Source organism: Danio rerio, chromosome 14 (genome assembly GCF_052040795.2).
Source record: "Danio rerio strain M-AB ecotype USA chromosome 14, GRCz13ab, whole genome shotgun sequence".
NCBI lineage: Eukaryota > Metazoa > Chordata > Actinopteri > Cypriniformes > Danionidae > Danio > Danio rerio.
This window is the reverse complement of record NC_141034.1, coordinates 18672405-18679488: the sequence shown is the minus strand read 5'-3', so window position 1 is coordinate 18679488 and position 7084 is coordinate 18672405. Positions and strand designations below refer to the sequence as shown.

The window sequence follows — 7084 nt, the reverse complement described above, 5'->3', positions numbered from 1 at the left end:
TATGGTATTAAGAGGTTTTTGCATCTGAACTCTTCATATAAAGATGCTATAAAAGCTTTTGGTGCATGAAACAATAATACGCATATTCATTAAATAATATTTATATTAATATGACAGCTCTTGAAAATAAAGCAAAGTAAATCTGTGCATGATGTGTTCTTAAACGAAAATCCGTCATCTTTCGCTTCTACTGTGATGTCTCCAATAAGAGTCTATTTCCGTGTCCTTGACGGCCAATCAACGGTGTCCACGAGGTGCAGGTTGGAGGCGGACACTACTGTTTGTGACAGACAGAGAATCTGGACAATCACCATCGCGCAATCTCTAAAAGGCGCGTCCACTATCAATACAGTACCCAATCAAATACACCGAGAGGCGGCGCCTGCGGATCTGGATTGATCGTCCATAGCCACACGTGATGCGCTTGTAGTCGCAGGCGGAGTGCAGCATCAGTAAGCACGGGTGAGTACGCTAAACCCGCAAATATAAGCTTTACTACAACTCAATCGCGTTTGTTTATGTGCAATACTATTAACCGACGCGTTATTGCAAGGATTTTAAAACATATGAATCAACCGGAGTGTTAAATTCAGAATATGTGCGTAGACCGAAAGGCTAGTTGGTCAGCTAGCTCCTAGAGCTAAGCTAACCGATACAGGTGTCATGTCAGTAAATTCAGTCATAAAACCAAAAGTCACCTGCTTCGTATTTTAGGTCTCGTTTGATTTGCATAGTCTGCGGAGTGAGATGAAAGCTGCGGTTCGTGTGGTCTTGCCTAATGTTGGGGGTGGGAAGAGCTGCTGAGAGGTTTACGAATCCCTTGAATGAAGTTAGTTAAACATGCGCTCATTCATTTGCTCTTGATTTAAATCTACAGCAGCACTTTAGTTTAAACCATCATTTACATATACGTGGGACTGAATTCACCTTTACGTAATTCGCGTGTCTATAAAGAAGTATGTATAACGTTATCTAAAGTTATGTTCACGAATTTGTAGATGTTTCTGTTATTAAATACTGACAGCGCACATAGCTCTTTACAGCAGGTTTGTTTGACACGGGCCGATTGAATATCACCGAGGAGAATCTTTTGCTTTCAGTTTGAGTTAATTCGTGGATGTTTCTGGAATAGCGAGGCTGTGTGGGGGATAAAATGCGGAAAAGTCAGAAGTTTAACCGTCATTTCCGCCCTTTAAGAAAAAGGTAGAGGTCACGAGTGAAATACTCTGACATTTGTGCGAGTAGAAACGTGGATAAGGGTTTGAGGAAATTAAAGATTAATATGACTTAAAAGAGAGAATTTTCATTTTGAGTGAACTTACGAAGTTATTTTGAAGAAAGCTGGAAACCTGTCACTATTCACTTGCATAAATCAATGGTGACAGGTTTCTTAAAAACATCCTCTTTCGTGTGTGTGGCTAACATAAGAGAGTAAGTTACCTCAGATAGGATGGTAAAAAATAAAGGATGAGAAAATGTCAAATTTTTACAAATCGTTCTATTTCCTTGTATTAAAGGAACAGAAAGGCTGAAAAATTCTATCAGCAATCCTCCCATGTTGTTTGTTAACATGTAACTACATGTTCTCAGAAACTTTGACCTTTATATTTAACCAAAAGCTCACATTCTCACAATGTAAAACCCAACAGTCAACTTTATCAAATGATTTGAGTGTAGTTAACTCAAAATTTACTGAAAGCTAATTCTACTCATTTGAAAACTTTTTAACTTTGTGTTGAAGGTAATAAGTTAATTAAATACCTAATTACTTCGATGTGTATGGAGTAAGTTCCCAGTACTCGTTTAGATTAGTTTTTAACTCAAAGGGTTTGTAGCAACCAGTTTCCTCAAACAGTTTGGGTTGCCTTAACTTATTGTGTTTAACAGTACTCAGTTGATTTAAGTACTCTTCATTTATTGGGTTTTACTGTGCTCAAATTGCTTCATTTACTTAAATGGATTAAGTTCACAGTACTCATTAGAATTAAATGGTTTGTTGCAATCGGTTTCCTCAAATGGTTTGAGTTGCTTTAACTTTTGAGGTTTTACAGAGCAGTAGTAACTCTTGTCTAAATATAGAGGTAGCGTTGGTTTTAAATTTACACATTCGTTCATTTAGAAGTCTCTATATTGTTTACCATGTCACTTTAAATATTCGATCGGAATTAGCATGCAAGTATGACTTACAAACAACATTAACACTATCTAATTGACTGTGAACAACGCTGTACTTTGCTTATATGGTTTCCCTATTTAGAATTTACAAAGAATACTTTTCTGAAATTGTTATCAATGCGAATGTCTGAATTTCCTAATAAAAAACCAACTTTACTCTTTATTGTCTAATTGTGTAACTTGTCCTTAACTGTTATTCAAACAACTTTACTGATATCCAAAAAAAGGTTGTAAAGTGAATTATCAGAGAGTTATCTGTTCACATTTATGGCCTGTATCCTGCCCGGGGCATTGAGTCACACTTCTCCGCTGCACTTTGGGAAGATTGTGTGTGTAGATGGTCTCTTGGTACCTTCCCCCATCATCTCAACAAGCCCAGGACTGTGGCAGTCGAGTGTAAAGAGGCTTAACCATGTGTTCTGGAAGAGTATGCGTTTACTATTGAGTGCTGATTTGAACCCCCGGTTGGGTCATGCTGGGACCACCACATGTGGCTTAACCACACAATTATAAGTCTGATATAATGAGTGCATGCTGTGAGCAAAGTTTTAACTTGTACTTTGTGTTGTATGAGCAACAAATATAGTTTTAGAGAATTAGAGAATAAATTAAAAACATTAGAGAATAAATGACAGTATGATTATCAAGTTTCAGTAACAATACTGAAATAAATGCATTTGTTACAAAGTGTTGTAGTAAAGCATTTATTGTTGGCGTTTTTAATTTATGAACTTTCTTTTATACACAGCAGCAGATATCTTTTCTTTCTTTTTTATAATTGATATTGTTGTGTTAAAATATAGAGAGCTTGATATTGTGCATTATTTGAAATATTTATATTTTATTTATGTATGTGTGGAAACACATTAAGTGTGTTTTATTTTAAATGCATTTATTGAATTTGAAAAATTATTATGCAAATAGTACAAAAAAAACGAAAAATATCTATGTTGGTGAAAGAGTATAAAATGTTAATAAGAAATATACTTTTTAAATGTTTCTGTTGGTAAAACAACATTCATTGGAAGCAGAAGCTAAGAAATATTACTTGAAGTGCAGTCCAAATAAAGTATAACAAAACAAATTCTCTTATTTCTTAGAGACTGTATCAGTTATTGATTGGATATTGATTTTGGCTCAAGTTAAAATCATAATATTGATCAGTTGTGCTAAATTTTATGTGATGTTATGTGGGGGGGGGGGGGGGGGGGGGAACGGGGGGGGGGGGGGGGGGGGGGGGGGGTTGTGTCGCGGGGGCACTTTTGATCGTTTTGGAAGGGCACTTTCTATCCAAGACTAAAAAGTAAAAAGGGCATGTGCACTGCACAGGTTGAGCCCTATGTGTGCATGTGCCTGAATTAATGCATACAAGTCTGAACCACCATCAAATTATTCAGTTAAAATTATATATTGATTGTAAATGTATTCACCGTAAAATATTGTCTGGTTAATGCATTTTTTTTTGCATTAGATGCTGTTAACATTTTATACTTCCATGTCATGAAAAATTACAAACATTTTACTACTGCAATGAGAATTTACATGTGAAAGAGACATGAAATCTCTATAGGAATACAGTTCATTAGTCATTATACAATCCTGTTTGAACGTAGAAGACTGGCTGATCAGAACTATTGATATGAGCCTTCAGCTGGCCTGTGGGTTTCATCAACATGTGCTTTGGCAGGTCTAATGGATCAGTCGTATTTAATCAGCAGCGCAGATCTCTGCCCAAACTGGATTTGAAGCAGCTCGCTGTCAGTTACACTGCCATGTCGAATGTCTTCCTCTTTCAGTCTTAATGATGCTTCATTGAAGTAATGAGTCTGCCCTGTAGTAATGGCCTCGCTGCTATTTTAGTCTAATTAATCGGCTGTTATTAGGCAGTTAACACAAGTGTTACTTCCAATTTTCCTCTTTCAAAAAAAGTCAGCGTAGGGCTTGCCAATTTCTGCATATTTGTTTTAATTAATGGGGGTTTTGTTTAAGTGAAATTTGTGTAAGTTTATTCAAACTTCTCAGTTCAGAGTTCAAAGCCAAATTCCATTTGGAATTCAATTTAGATTTTTTAATGCTGTTTTCCAAGGAAAAACCAAATGAAGGACAATGTTAAATAGCTTAATTTAGTGTACAGCAAAATTATTTCTTTCTGTCTTTTGAAGTAAAAGTTACTAACATCTTATCTTTCAACAACAGAGAGTTTATTTATTTTTATTATTTTTATTTATTTATTTGACATGGATATCACAATTACACTGGCCAACCAAATGCGTTTGTTTAAGTGTTTTAGCAGACTTGCTAATTCTCAACACCTGTCCATGGAGGTTTGACAATGAAAATAAAATAGATGTACACAATTACTCATTATAATTCTTTACATAAAATTACGGTAAGGTAAAAGGAAAAGCAGCATAAACAAATTAATAGTAGACTATTTGTGCAAACACTGCTGTTTTGTTTTTAACCACTTTTTAAGAACACTACTAAAAACATTTATAATTTTTATTACTTTCTAATTTTAGGCTAATGGGTAAATTTTTCCACAATTTGGTTCCCTAACAGAAAAAAACAGATTGACCAAAAGAGGTCTGAAGCTTCTATGTTTGACACATTTGCCTTTGTAATATTCTTTACAACGACTGGATCAGACGTATAAACAGAAGTAGGAAATTTCAAAAACTAGGTCCTATCATTAATATTATTCAAGATTTTTAAACTAATTATTTTTATAAATTATTTTAATTATTATAAAGATTTTTTTAACCATTCAAGATTTTTTCAAATTAAACTGTTGCATCGTTTGCTTTTGTTCATATCTCTGCCTTGTAAAGTTTATTAAAATATTAATGACAAAAGAACATGGGTTGCTCTACAAATGTTTTTTATTATGGAATGAATAGGCCATCATCACCAATAAAGCCTAGAAAAAGAGGGCATCAGTATATTATAAACTGATAGGTTCAAATAATCTTTTCCAGTTATCAAAGATATAATTTGTTACTTATTGGTCATCTGGTTATCCCTATGATCACGCATGGACGGATCATAAAGTAGTCTGTTTATACATACTTGTTCCAAACAAAATCTCTTCAAAGTGATTCATATTCAACTCGAATGAAATGCAGCTCCGTGCGAACTGTTCGGCCAAGTCTCAATTTTGTGTGCCTTGGTCAGCCGAAATCTTGTCGCGTGCACACAAAGCTAACCTCCGCAAACACCGCGATGATGTAACATTCGCCGTGTGCACTCAAACGAACTAGCGGGCGCGTCAAGTATAAACCAGACTTTACACTTTGGCACTAGACAGTCACCATCAGCAGATGCTCGTGTTCTGATGCCTACTGATGAGATCTGAAAACACCATTGGAACATAATTATTTAAACATTTATAAACCAATTAAGGGTAATTAAATTTAATTAAACTATCAAAGCTAAGAAGATCATGTTTACATACAACTTTACAATGATGTCATCGCAATGATCGAATAGGCTTTAAGTTCATAATTTGGATTGCTTGTTTATATATATCGAGTCAATAGGCTTCAATGTGGCTTGTGACCATGATGTAATACAATGACAAGTGAGAGAATATCAATGTGTGTATTATTTTGCAGTTTGATATGTTATAATACTTCTAATAAAACAAAAACGGTTTAGTCTTGGCTTGACCATCTTACACATATTTTTAACTTGACTATCAAATTTTAAATTAATTTGTAGATTTCTGCCAAGAGACTTCAATTCAATCACTTCCTCAATGACTTAGTTTTTAATCATCTATCTTTTAATCACTATCATCTTTAATTGTCTTAATCAATTTCATTTTAGACGTTGAGTCTCATACAATAAATGGTCCAGTTGCTTTCCTAAATTTTGATTTAGCATACACTGGACTTCAAAAAAGAAAAGTGAATAAACCTATTTAAATTAGTAAACGCATTGTAACTTGGAACTATTAAGTTGAGTTAATGTTTATGTTTATGCACAGTTCATTATATTTATGCACAGTTCATTAACTAATTATCTGTAAGTCAACGAGTCTACTTGAGTCAGAATCACTTTAAAATGAAAAGATTTACTCGCTTTAAGTCAACTTAATGTTTTTTTTTACAGTGTAACCTTTGATGACTCTGTACTTGTTTAATTTTGCTGACATGTCTGTTTAGTTAGCTCTGTTCACTCTGAATCAGATTAGCTTTATAGTGCTGATGATGGAGGACTGAATTCACTCTACCCCCACAGATGATCATTAGTTCACTGAGCAACAGATGGGTCAAGAGTGTATTTTGTGACCCCCACCTCAACCCCTTAACAATACATACACTGTGTAGCCTCTGGGATCCTCAACTTGAGTGTCCTGCTCTTACGCCAAAAGCATGCTTCGGCTTTAACGCTTATGTGCTGCTTACACATGCTCTAAATATCCTCCACATGGTGGCAACACTGATCTAATTTGACTCACAGTCTATAAGGAAAGAAAGGAACACTGCAAAAACAACAAACTACGGAAGATGACTTTAATCTAGTCTTAATTAAATGAGTTCAAAGATGTCAGTTTTTTTGCCTTTAACTTCTGAAGAGAAATGGCATAGACTCAGGAAAAAAATGAGCCTTTCTATAAATATTTGTGCATTATATTAAATGTAGTTGATAGCCTCTACAATAGGGTTGGGCTGATAAATGATATTATATCGAATTGCGATAATTTTTTGTCAATAACAATGAATTGCTCTGGAGTTTTTTACTCAGTGATTAATCTACGAGCCAATCACACAGCAGAAATGTGCAACAATAGGAATCTAAAAGTATGTTTATAAAGAGATATCCCGAATTTTTGGCTACCAAAAATTTATCGGGTGAAAATGTTATGCCATTTAATGGACCCTCTTTTAAATCTGGAAACATTAAC

General features: G+C 34.6%; 1 protein-coding gene across 2 annotated transcripts in view; it reads left to right on the top strand.

The window, feature by feature from the left end:
* Window positions 1-428: 428 nt before the first annotated feature.
* canx (calnexin) overlaps window positions 429-7084 on the top strand; it is a 44186-nt gene continuing 37530 nt past the window's right edge. The window contains exon 1 of one of the 2 annotated variants that reach the window (XR_015506692.1): window positions 429-462. The gene's annotated coding sequence lies outside the window, so the exon portion shown is untranslated. 2 annotated transcript variants of the gene reach the window in all.